Source organism: Lissotriton helveticus, chromosome 9 (genome assembly GCF_964261635.1).
Source record: "Lissotriton helveticus chromosome 9, aLisHel1.1, whole genome shotgun sequence".
NCBI lineage: Eukaryota > Metazoa > Chordata > Amphibia > Caudata > Salamandridae > Lissotriton > Lissotriton helveticus.
This window is the reverse complement of record NC_136070.1, coordinates 339233145-339246502: the sequence shown is the minus strand read 5'-3', so window position 1 is coordinate 339246502 and position 13358 is coordinate 339233145. Positions and strand designations below refer to the sequence as shown.

The 13358-nt window shown below is 43.7% G+C and overlaps 1 protein-coding gene across 1 annotated transcript in view; it reads left to right on the top strand.

Moving 5' to 3' along the window:
* The window catches only part of KCNK13 (potassium two pore domain channel subfamily K member 13), a 414075-nt gene that overhangs the window by 62422 nt on the left and 338295 nt on the right, over window positions 1–13358 (top strand). The gene's annotated exons all lie outside the window — the stretch shown is intronic.

The window sequence follows — 13358 nt, the reverse complement described above, 5'->3', positions numbered from 1 at the left end:
TCCTCTTACCCCCTTCTGAAGTTACCCCACAACAAGGTTCCACAAAATTGAAGCACCATAAACGATCAAATCATGTGCTTCACGTCTACATAACTTACTTCACATCTGGGGCATTTTCCTTGCTGAGTAGGGTGCATCTTGTGAAGACTAGTGGGTTTTGCATATGTTCTGTGTGAGCATTTAAAGCATGAAAGGCAGAACTGAGCATTGCTTGAGGGCTGAAGGTTAAGGTGGACATCTTGAAAACACTGACCGCTTCTCCCATTTTGAGAAAAAAATCTTCCTGTTTCTAGTGCAGGAGCAGGTTGCTAGACTAGTTCGTGCCTTACAGACGGGGTACCCACCTAACTCCATGTCATTACAGACACTGCTTCCAGTTCAGACCTTTTCACGTATAAATCATTGCTATCTGATGTGTCAGTATAAATGGTTCAATGAAAGCAGACCAACATTACAAAACCCAGAATGCATTAGGCCGAATGTGTCCATAATGCCATGGAGTGAGGGGGCCACACTGCTGGCAGCGATACTGTGCATTGTTATCCTCCGGTTCAGAGCTGTCATGCCCATGGCATGCTGCCAGCCTACAATCCAAATGATATGGCAGCCATGACTGCATAAACGAGGCCAGAAGAAACTTGTCTTTAAACAGAGAACAGACTAAGCCCATAGTTCTACAGTACCAGTAATCAGTTAATGTAATCCAGTTTTTCTTTATTCCAATCTCCAATGATCTTGTCAACACGTGTTTTGTAATTCAATCCAATTACCATCGACTTTTTCAGGGCTAGAAATGAAATGAATTAATGTTATTCTAATCTTTCGAATAATGCAATAACAGTTTCTCCAAGGTCACAGCAACCTCGTGAGAAGTGTACAACAAAGGGGACTCTTGGTGAAGGAAAGGCATGATATTAACCCCTTCGATGCTCATGACGGAACGGTTCCATCATGAGCGTCGGTTGGCCTGTGCTCATGACGGAACCGTTCCGTCATGAGCCCGTTGGCTCATTAGAACGTTCAGCACAGCGCAGGAATCTGCGCCGCGCTGATGTGGTTAAAGAAGAGCAGACCTTAAACAGTGCCACGGCCTCAATCAAAGCAGTCGATCAGCAAACATCGTGATACATTCACAGACACCTCCAGTACCACAACAAAAGTCCTTGCCATAATTATCTCAACTAAAAACAATATATAAAGAAGTGCCTGTGATCACATCTCCCTTCATAAAGTGTACCTCCATAGTCTTTTTGGCACCAGGCCCTGATGACTTCTGTCCAGAGCTAGAAGGATCCTTTTAAATATCAGGGAAAATTGTGATCTATTGTGAGAAGGAGAGATCCAAAAGAAACCTATGTATTGCACCTTCTGTGTAGGGTGGAGGTTGTGCCCAGTTCCTGGGTCTTGTGGGGATGTTGGTCTTAATTAGGCCTGGGAGTGAAATTCCACTCCGCTCGCTGAGTTCTTCGCACTCGACACTCCGTGTAGCACACGGAGTTCCAAAAAAACTCAGCGGAGTGAAGGTTTTTTCCTTGCTCATGCTTGCCAATATTAGGTTGGCAAGCGTGAGTGAGGAAAATCTTACTACTTACCTTGTGGATAGTTACTACTGCTCGTGTTGAGAAGTCTTCTGTTCCCGTTGAGGAAGCTGCTGCTGAAGTAGAACTTCTACTCGAGTAGCAGAAATAAGCAGCACCCTCTTGTGCTGCGTGTGGTTCCATTCTCGCTGATTTTGCAGCATGGGACAAATACCCGGTGCTAAAAATCAGCACAAACAGTGCAATGTAATGCAATCTGCCGCTTGCGGAACTCCACGTAGCCCGGCGGAGATTTTTGGTTGTAACTCCGCGAACTCTGTCCAGGCCTTGTCACAATGATCTCAGTTCTGGCACAATGCTTCTCCTGTCGCATGTCAATGAATGCGTTTTTGGCCCTTGTGATTCCTTTCTGAGGCTCCCAGTTCTGTAAGAGTGCAGTGGTCTCCTCCTGTTTTAGTTTAGTCATGGACCCATGCCCTTCAAAGACTTACAAGAAGTACACAGCATCCGAGCCAGGGCAAATAGCAACCATGTGCATATATGTTTGGGATGAACTTCATAAAATAAATGTGAGAAGAATTCATAAAACAAGACATGACCTTTTTCTTTCCACAATGTCAGTGACAGTCAGGGACAAAGAGAATTATATTTCCATAAAGAGTGCTAGCACATTTCGGCCAATCCCTTATTAATATTGAGGTCAATTAGAGCTTTGGCTGAATAGCTGGGAGACAGATAGAAATTGTTTGGAGGATGAATCATGTAATGAATGTCCAGGGTTTCGAGCTCATTTTCCGTGTGTGTTCACAATCAGAGTAGAGGATGATAAAGCGCCTAGTGTTGAGTGGAGTGTGCAATCAGTATTCTTCTGGAATTCTATTGGAATCCCGAAGTTGTGATGGGCCTGTGACCTACTGCGCGTTGCTTGCTGTTGGGAACATACCTTCTGCTCCACAGCCTGATCTCCATTCTGTCACTTTTTGGGGCTCATTTGGGCCCTTATCAAGTCAAGTCAAGTTTATTGATTCAGCTTTACAGTAAAGCCATATTATAATAAAAACATGAAATACACAGTACAAAGGATCCGCCCCATGTATTGTACAATTCATACTCCAAATGATACACATAACTAAAAGAGAAAAACATTCCTGTCCACATGTTCCCTTTTAATTACCATGTCTCCTTTCTCTGGTTCGAAGGGAGCAAGGTGCCATATGCTTGGCATAAGTCACCTTAAAGGCCAGACGACTAGTCTGCATGGCATACCTCTATGTCCTCCGACCTTCGCTACAACATTAATAAAATATAGCTAGGCTGTATAGGGAGACACAATGAATCAAATCATAGATATATTAAAACAAAGATAAAACTCAGTGCAGGGAGTCTGGTCACAAAATGTCATATATCAATATAATAAAACACTGAACTGTGTACCACAGGGAGGTGGGGAAACTAAAAGCAGTTAATAGCCATGCAGGCCGAGGCTTGAAAGCGGTGAGCCACAAAAGCTTGTATGAGCGGGAACTGCAAAAAGTGCAACCGTGGGGAGGCAGGATTATTTCAAAAGGATATTATATATCCAGGCAACAAGCAGAATAAAGTGCAGTATATGATTGACATCAAATGTGGCTTAAGACTTTAGGGGCACATGCATCAAACAAAATACCGGCTGCAAATGGGCCAATTCGCAGAATCTACCCCTTTGCGACCAGTATTTTGGCATTTGTGATGCATCAATCCAAATGCTAATTCGCAAAATAGGTACTCGCAAAATTTGCGATTCCCTACATTGCAAATGCATTTAGGGAATCGCAAATTGCGATTCTCTATTTGGGATGCAACAAACCTTTTCCTAAATGCAACTTCGCATTTAGAAAACGCTAGTTACCATCAACTGTAAGTTGATGGTAATTTGCTAAAACTTTGAAAAATGCACAAAAGTGCATTTTTCAAAGTGCTATGCTGTAGACACACATGCGCTTGGGGCATATTTGTGCGCAACATGTGATCACATGCAAATTTCAGGGGTGCATCAGGATGGCCTTTTGGGCTCCTTGCACCCTTGAAATTGCATGCGCAATTTGCGTGTACCTTCATGGTACACGCAAATTGTGCATGCAACTCCCATTCATTCCTTTGGGCCTCTAGGCCCATAGGAATCAATGGGAAGCTATTCCTTAATTGCGATTTGCAATTTGCAATTCGCAATTAAGGAATATGTAGGAATGGCTCATATTTTAGTGAAACCTACATGCATAGGCAATTGCGATTCCATAATTGCGATTCCTTAATAATCGCAATTATGGAATCGCAATTGCCTACAATGATGCATGTGCTCCTTAGTCTCAAAATCTTGCATGTGCAAAGACCACAAAAGTGCAAACATGCAAAGGCAGGGGTAGTTAGAAGGTATGGTATACATCCATGCAACAATCAGAATAAGATGCTGTATACAGTTGCCATCATAGGCAGCTAAAGGCTTTACACCGAGTATAGTTATTGTCTAATACGGCCAATTCTAAGGCGTTAACAGCGTTAATTTAGGACAACTGAGGTGCATCAATGCAAGGCAGGTCCTTTTAGAAAAGAAAGTATCAAATACCAGAAAGACCTTTGCACCTTTAAGCCACATTACGTGGCCAAAAAGAGAACTCCTCTACTGCTTACTTATGAGATAGCACCTGTAAGCTGGGATCAGGGCCCCAGATCTTCCCATTAGAAAAATTGCAAATACAATTTAGATCAATAATAACCGTTAGAAGCAATTTTGCTCAAAACATCAAACTGATGCTCCAGACATAAATACCATATAATAATGAGCTCCATTGGATCGGTATCTTAATGATTGCTTTTCTCCTTTCGATGTGGTGTAACCAATTGTCTTCCTTTCCAAGCAATGTATAAATATATACATGAATCTACAGCCTGATAGATCTCTGACTGAGCAGATCTTTAGCACCATGAAAGGACATCCTTATATCGCCTCGCACAGTATTTTGAAAACAGGGGGTGAAGGTATCACCTTCGGGGGCTAAGGAGTTTACACAGAGTAACATAAAGTGCTTCAAAGTTTCTTGGCCATAGGAGAACAGTAGCACATCCCATCTTTCAGGCCATAACCCTTTTGCCAGGATTTGCTATACGAGCAAACCTATAGCGTGCTTAGCCTGAACCTGAGACAAAAGTGCCCTTTTCTCGGGTGGCGAAATCGAGCCAAGGTAAAGTTCCCAGCCAGGTTTGGCTTTTATGCCCAAATATTTAGTTAACAAGCCACTGCTTGTATCCTCATGCTTTTGACACATGAAATCCCAGAATTTCTACTTCGCCAATGGTAGAATATTTTTAGTTATATTTTCTGGATAAAGCCATAGGGCTAAACAGTCAGGTGACTTTAAAATATACACTATGTGTCTGATCTATGGCAATGTTTTGCAATTCTGGCATTTCACAATGTTCCTCGAGCTCTTTTGGTTCTTTACAAGAGCGGGTGTAGTCCAGAGAGGTATCCAGTACCTTATTGGGTGGAAAATTATGTAATCTGCCCCAGACGTTAGTCCCAGGTCAGCTCTGAGCACCACCATTGATGTCCCTGTGCCTAGGTGCAGCAGTCGCCTCAGGAAGCCCTATTCCATGTTTTGGAGGGTCTGCACATTTGTGTGTCCCTAAATTTCAGCAACATAGTTGCTCACGACTATTGCTTTAGTTTTGTATGCAGACAGAGCCGACTTTATCAGGCGAATATTACACTTGCTCACAAATCTCCTTACTGCCCCGAAGTGTTGGGAGAGAACCACTTTAGACTTGGTTACTTGATCGCCCCAGTGAAGCTTATCATCAATCGGGATTCCCAAGTAATTGAAGGATATAACGTGTTCTTTTTGGTTACCATAGATTCTGAAGGTTGATTATAATTTGACCCTTGATTTCATGACCAAGAACTTTGTTCTCTGCACACTGATTGTTAGTGTCTTATATTTACAGAAAAGTTCAAAACCTTCCAGGAGGCGGTGCATAGACAGTTCTGTGCGTGCTAGGATGACTGCATCATCAGCGAACATAAGGATCAGAATTTGATCATTTCCCAGCTTGGGTACATCCTGAGCATGATCTATTAGCATCTTCCCTATGTCGTATCTATAGATGATGAATAGAGCTAGTGCCAGCACTCATCCCTGCCTGACCCAGTGTGTATTCCAAACGTGGTCGTGCACTCGCCTTTGACGCCATATTTTACGGCAGCTGTATTTCCAGTATGAGGGCTAAATAGCAAATTCAATGGATATTTGGGTACAGCATGATCCTCCAAGATGTCGCAAAATGTAATCTGGTCCTCACTGTCAAAGATGGTCTTTAGGTCTACAAAAACCAGGAAAAGTGGTGATTTCCGTAGCGTAACGTACTTCGAACAGATCATATATAGTCACAGGACTTGATCGATCGTGCTATGGCCCCTGCGGAAGCCGGCTTGAAGGTGAGACATTATGCAATTGCCCTCCATCCAAGTCTCCAAACTGGCAAGCAACTGCATACCAAAGATTTTACCTGCTGTGTCCAGTAATGTAATTGGGCAGTAGTTATAAGAATCGTCCCTCTGCCCTTTTTTGTGGATGGGGACTATTATGGATGACTTCCAGGAATCAATAGGATTGCATTAAAGGTAACTGTCAAAGGGCCAAGCACATGTCCAGGTTCCTTTTAAACACATATGTGGGCACCTGGTATACGACTGAGGCGTTTCCCAGCTTTTGATGTTTGATGCCCTTGGCTAGTTCGTTTTTCTAAATGCAATATCTTCATGGGGATGATTGCTCAGGAGGGCCACAGTTACAGCTTGATTCTGTGTGGTTCCCTGTGAATCCAATTTTGTTCTTCCCAGGTCATCCTTCATCGGCACTTGGTGGGAGTGAGAATAAATGCTCCACCCATCCTAGGGGGCTTATGTTAACCTCCAAATGTTTACATGGACCTGTGCAGCCCTACCATATTATTTCCCAGAACCTTTGTGTGACTTTTATGTTGATTGCATTTTACAGAGCATTCCAGGCCCGGGGCTTATTGCACTGGTGTTTCTTCTTGTATCATATAAGAAGCTTATAAGACCTTCAAACTTCCATTAACTGTGCCTTGCCAACATGGGTTGTCCTTCTTTTTCTGAGAGTAGCACTGAGCACTTTCTTCTTTTTTGGCACATTCATTGTCCTGCCAATCATGATAGGAATCTTGCACTAGTGTGCCCCCTCACACTTTATAGAATTTGCTTGGTCGTTGTGAGGAATAATTTAAAAGATTCAGTTAGTGCAAGGACGCGATCCTTGGCCTCTATGCTCAATGTTGTGAGGATTGAGTACCACGGTAGATTAGTTGAAAATCTAGTGCTTCACACTTAATGGGTCCAGTGACGTAGCAAGGTCAGATGGTACCTGGTGCGGACAATTTCTTGTCACCCCCGGCTTGACAAAATGCCAAAAATATGTGTTTAAAACACATATTTTGGCCATTTTGTCATCCCCCTCAGTGATGACATCCGGGGCGGCCCACACCCACCACACCCCCTCCCTATGCCACTGAAAGGATCCGCCGGAGAGTTTTTTCCTGGGCCCTTATTGGATAAGACCAGTAATGTGCTGTGCATTTTGCTGCATGCTGCCAAGTATAGCCCATCCACTCTACATGAACTAACCTCCTGGTGCATTCCTGCTTCCTTGGGCTTTGCTGGTGAGCTGTAGTTTAAGTCTCTGTGCATAGCATGAATGTGAGTGTACAGTGCAGTAGTTAAGTCATGTATCCTTTAAAGAGTTTTGCAAGAAAAATGCAAAAACTGAAAGAACACAATAGGGTACCAGAGCAGGCAGCGCTTTCTGGTTGCTTTAGGTCTAATGCAAAATCATTTAGTCCTCAGCAGAAGATCGGTGTCAATAGAAGAGTACTGGTTTTAAATCTGGCCTTGAGAGAGAGTTCTAGCGGACTCACCAGCCTCATGGCAGCAAAAAATCCAAAGTAAAACCTGAACAGGGGTAGCTGGGTCAACTGTATTGTTTTCTAGTCACATGTGTTCATCTCGCTTAAATGAGGTGCACTTCAGTTCTTGGGCAGATGGGCAAATACTTTACTTTGGCAGTGACTCTTACGTCCATTCTTAATCCTTGTTTTTAGTTTAGTATTTGGACTAATTCACAAGGACATGTAAGAGAACATAAAATAGTGCCACAGGAGTACTACTTTACATACTCCAAAATGTCTTTGTAAGTAGGCCCCTTTGGGATTTTCTTTACGGACGTGCTTCTGATATCCACTCTATGGGAGTTAGCAAAACTAAACAAAACTTTGTATTTTAATTGCCCACTATAGAAAAATGCCCATATCTGGAACCAAGAGATAACATTCTACAGAATGAATGTTGCTGTGCAGAAATGACAAATTCAACAACTCTATTATCATTATTGAGAACTGGGCTGCCGAAAAAGCATAGTTAAGGCTAGGAGTGAACGCATGGAGAATCAATTTGAAATGGCGTATACGTTCTGCTTACTCTTGTAGGCTGTTGGGGAACCTTTGCCAGAATCTGTGGCGGTTTCTGTAGAAAAAACTGCAGGTTTCATAATGTTGTTTTTTCAGCTATGTGTACTTCTCTCCCCCACTCTGCTGCACTCCGTGGTGCACTCTCTTGCCTGTGTGCTTCTCCCTGGCCCACTCTGTGTTGTGCTCACCCTTGTGTACTTCCCTAAGCATTGCTGTCTCGTTCATATGCTTCTCCCCAACTCCACATTTCTCTCTCACACTTGTGCGTTTTCTTCGCCCTGCTCTCCTCATTGCTCTCCGCCTGCGTCATCTCCCCTCGCCCTGTGTTGCTTCCGTCACCCTTCGTGTTGCTTTCACCTACCCTCTGGTGTTGCTTCCACCCACCCAAGCTCTATCTGTTGCTTCTGCCCACCCCACCGGAGCCCTCTGTGTTGCTTTCCCCCTGCTGCACCCTCCGTGTTGCCTCCCCCCCCACCGTGCCCTCCATGTTACTTCCCCTACCCACACCATCCGTGTTGGGTCCTCCATCAACCGTGCACTCCATGCTACTTCCCCTACCCACGCCTTATGTGTTGAATTGCTAAAACACATGAACAAACAGGAGCAGCCTGTGCAGGTAAGACCGGTGGGGCAGAGTGGGGGGAGTCAACAGACAACCACGGGGTAAAGTTAAAGTATAAAAAGAAGAAAACCCCTTACCTTGAACTCGTGGCAGGTGATAAACTGCGCTATATAAATCTACAAAACTATTTTAATTTAAATCTATATAATCCATCATCTGCCACATAATTTGCAAATTTCGGCAAAACATTTTTGTTTCTAGTTCAATCATATCAAAAGTTACTTAAAAAAAGATGAGGAGCAACTGCAGATTCTTTGGAAAGATTAGCTGGTCAACTTTTTGTTCCAGATTTCTCTAATCTAGTGTTAAACTAAGACTAATGAGCTAAACATTTGCCTTGGTAGCATTCATTTGTGCTAAAATAGCAAAATAATAAAAGAATATTTCCTGAGAGTGTGTCACATTACGTGGCACAATGCACCGTTTGCTGGTGAATACTTTTAGTTAACCCTGCCGCTTAATTCAGTCCTCCATTGCCACATAATTCCAGTTGCCCTCTTCATACCACCAATCATACCCATGTATCCTTATGAAAATCCACCCACACTGCAAAATCCTCATGTATCATGTTGATCACAACATACAGCACTTCTTATGGAAACGCTATTTTGTTCATCCACAAATACATACACACCAGAATCTTAGGAGACATCACTTTGTGTTGCCACACTTGCAATTCCTCACATACATTTTCCAAACGCATTGTCATCTTACACCAAGCCTGGCCTTGGGCTGTTCACATCTACAAAGCTGTTTTGCTACCTTGGCTTTGTAACTGACCCCGATTAATCAAAATGCCAGTTACCAAGGGCAGCGACATGTTGTTTGGGGGCCGAGTTTCCTTTCCAGTTCTGCGTCGCTGGCACGTCCTACCGGCGTTGTTTATAAAGATGGGCATTGTCTGTGCACACATATATGACGTTGATCGTGTTTGATAAATCGAGCCCTGCTTCAGCCCTCCACCCAAGGGAGCTTGTTCAAACAAAATCAATGTTTAATTTAATACAATGTCATCTAATTAATTTTTGATAGCTTCTACGCACGCCACAAATGTTTCCATCTATTCCCACTGGTACTATATGATGAGAGCGCCGACTATACGCTTATAGATGCTAAATAATGAAGTCCCAGCTTGGAGCTCCTGGAAATACTACATTTTGTGGCTTTAATACCCTCGCCCCAGGGGAGTATCCTAGTCAATAATATTGGGGGGAGGGGAGGAGTAAGTCTGGTATTTGCAGACACTCTCTTCTAGTGTGTTTGTTTCCCTTTCTCAGCATCCTTGTCTTAGTGTCTGGTTATTGATATCCGAAACGGCCACTTTTGCTGGACCTAGTACTCATATCTCCACTACCCAGCGCCCATGTTTTCCAGCTACATAATCTGTGCCCCCCCCCTATCTCAATCAGTGCTTAATTTGTGAAAATAAATAAGTGCCAGGTGTCTCATCAGGAGGCACCTGCAGCTTGTACCCCCGCGATGCTGCCAATGATACTAACAACAGAACTCCTAACCATCAAATTCCTACAAGTGTGACAATTCGGACTATTTCAGGCCCCCAAAGCTTTAAGAATGGCTTTGGCGACAGATAATAGTATTTTTAATGTATATTGAATTAATAATTTACTGTTGTGGTCATCTCTAAATTGGACAGACAGCTCCATCTTGTGGTAGGCTGTAACAAGCGCGAGTGCTGACAATTAAGTGCTGATGCAGAGCACCAGAAACCACTGGCTCAACTTAAGCACTGCCATGTCTCGGTCATCCTGTCCTGGTATCCTTGTTTCACTGGTAGTGTCTGTGTATCCTGGTTTGTGTCTCTCTGTCTCAATATCTGTCGCTACATGTCCCAGTGTCTCTGTCTTGCTAATTTAGTGATCATGTCTATGGTCCCTTTCCTGCATCTGGGTCTCCCTGTCCTATAGACAATGGCTCTCCTCCCCAATAGCTGCGTCATTATGCCCTTGTGGTTACACCTACATTTCTAATTGGAATTGTAAATTGTATATATATAGTGCTCACTTCCTCTGAAGAGGTATTGAAATGCTTTACGGCGAGTGCCACTCTGGAATCCAACATTACTGTTAAATAGTTAGTATATTTGTAATATGTGCTTCCTTTTTTCCTTGTGGATTAGTTGTGGTAAGCTTGTTAAATTTCTGCTCTCGAGTTCTCATGTGTTTAGTAGTTTTTTGAGTAGGGATTTTTTTTGTGGCTTAGATAAACGTTATTTTGGCGGTGATACACAGCCATAAAAGCATATTAAAAAGATAAAATACATTGTAAAAAACACATCTCATTATCACTTTAATAAGACAAATCTTATAGTAACAAATAAAATAAATATTAACAATAAAACCGCAATCAAAGCCCCCCCCCCGCAAACAAGTTAAAAGAAAATCCTGCCACGGGGCAGTGAGCCCGACAGTCATTGTATAAACAGATCAAGACGACAGGATCAAACTATTAAACCAACATCTCTTTTTTTTCTGGCAATAGCACCCTTTAAGAATGAACAAATAGAGGCACAAAGTGTGGGATAATTTAACCCTTGCAAATAGAGCCGAGCCTTTGCACATTTTCTGATTCTGAGTAGGGAAATAATAATGAAAGTGGATTAGAGAAAGGAATTTGTTAATTGTTATTGGGAGCAGTGAGCATGTGCACCTATTAGCTGAGTGAGTTGGATAAAAAACGGTGAAAGTTTGAAAACTATGTTTGGGAGTTAATAGTAGCCAGAAAGGTTTGTGATGAGTCCGAGAGAGGAGGGATGGCATAAAGGTTGACGGGCAAGGAAATGGTTTATTATATTTTATTTATTCATTTTTTTAAACAAATGATTCAAATTAACATATACATGTATAGCGACATTGTTAGACCTGGCATCTTTTGGCCTGGTCTCCCCTGACCATTTTGGCTTCCCACTTCCTGTTTGGACCTTGTTTGGAGGGTGTCGAACTTTGAGCTCTTTGACACTGCTTTTCAGTGCCAAAGAGCTGTGCTTGTCATATACACGTTGGTGACTAGTGTATACATGATTGGCTGATTTGAATTAGCTGTAAGTCCCTTGTCTAGGTGTAAGACATATGCCTAGGGCATGTGACTCAAATGCTCCTCCATGGCCTGCAGCACTGGTTGTGCCACCCATGAAGGTAGCTCTTCAAACGTGCCACAGGTTTGGCATGGCGGGGCCTGTTTGTGAATGTTACTGTTACTCGACTTGGCATTTAAAAAGCTACTTGCCAAGGTTCTGCATGTCCCTCGCTACATTGGAGTACTCCCTTGGGGGTGGAGTGTGGTGTTGGGACGAGGTAGGACTTGTGCGCACTACATGCACTGGTAATGAATGGCACAGGATGGTGTGTTTGGTACGGTAGGGCCTGCTTCTCACATTGAATTGACATGAGGGAACAGTGGAAAGGCTATTGAGCTGTTTTTCCTACATGTAGAAGAGTGAACGTGATGAGTTAGTAATGGCAAATCTTCTCTGGTGGTGCAAGTGGATTTAACATTACTAGTGTGGAAATAACACTTTGAGAAAATAGACATTTCTGTGCTTGTGGCTCCGTGTGATTGCCAGTCTGTCTCCAATCCCCATTTGGGTCCTGGGGGGACAATTACATCTGTGCATTCCTAATAAGACAGCCATAAACTATGGGCTCAAGGGAAAATGCATATCTCTGACTCTGAGGGGCCTTCCTGGAATGGATAAGAAGGAGTGGAATTGGCACCTGCATTCCAAGGGGCAGGGTCTTGGCCTGACTAAAGATATTGATCAAGCCTCCTGGGATAGGATGGCAGACAGCACAACATTTAGAGAAGGCCCATGCACTTCAAAGGTGACATTTTTATCTGATCTCATCTCTTCAAGGGCCATTGTGGGTATAACTACTGGGGCTCTGTCCTCAGTAGTTAGAGACGCTTGTGGGATTGGAACCAAATTACGCTGGTTTGATGCTGGGACATTAACAAGTAGAACTTTTGGGGTAGGAGGGACTGCAACTGGATTATCTGCAGACTTGTGGTGGCCTGGGGCTTGTGCTCTAGGAAGAGGACTATCACTTGATGGATTTCGCCTGGATGTTGCTGGCCTGCAGCTAATTGCCCACTGTTGTGGCCTGGGTCCCTAAGCACTCTCCAAGGGCTGGTTGGCTGGCCTCCTGTCCAAGAGATCCCAGGGACAGAAAGGATCTTTCCATTTCCACAAGATTGTAAGGACTGCGCAGGGTATGGGGGAAATGGGTTGAAGTGGTTGTTTGTTGGGACAAGGACTGCCCTGACTTGTGCAGTAATCACATTGTACAGGGGAGTGTTCTAGTAACGATCAGCGGCCCACCTCGAGGTTGCATAGCTTGAAGAGTTTGAGGAGTGCAGGGTAAGTTTGCTGACTCTGAGGGACCCGAGCGTACAATCGTAAACCTGTGCTAGCTCGCACTCCATAGCGTGTGGTGTCCAAGGAGTGTTGGGAGAAGTTTGTCGAGTCCACGGGACCTGAGCTGGCAGACTAGACTGTCTCCGATCTCCAGATTGGAAGGATGACAGTGCCTTCCATCCTGGCCTCAATCCAAGGCACTGGCTCCCTCTCCCCAGACCCACACCACAAGGTACTCTGTTGTTGAAAATATCATGTCTGGACCCAAGGGGTCTTGTCGTGCCTTGTGTGCAACCACGGCTGGCTA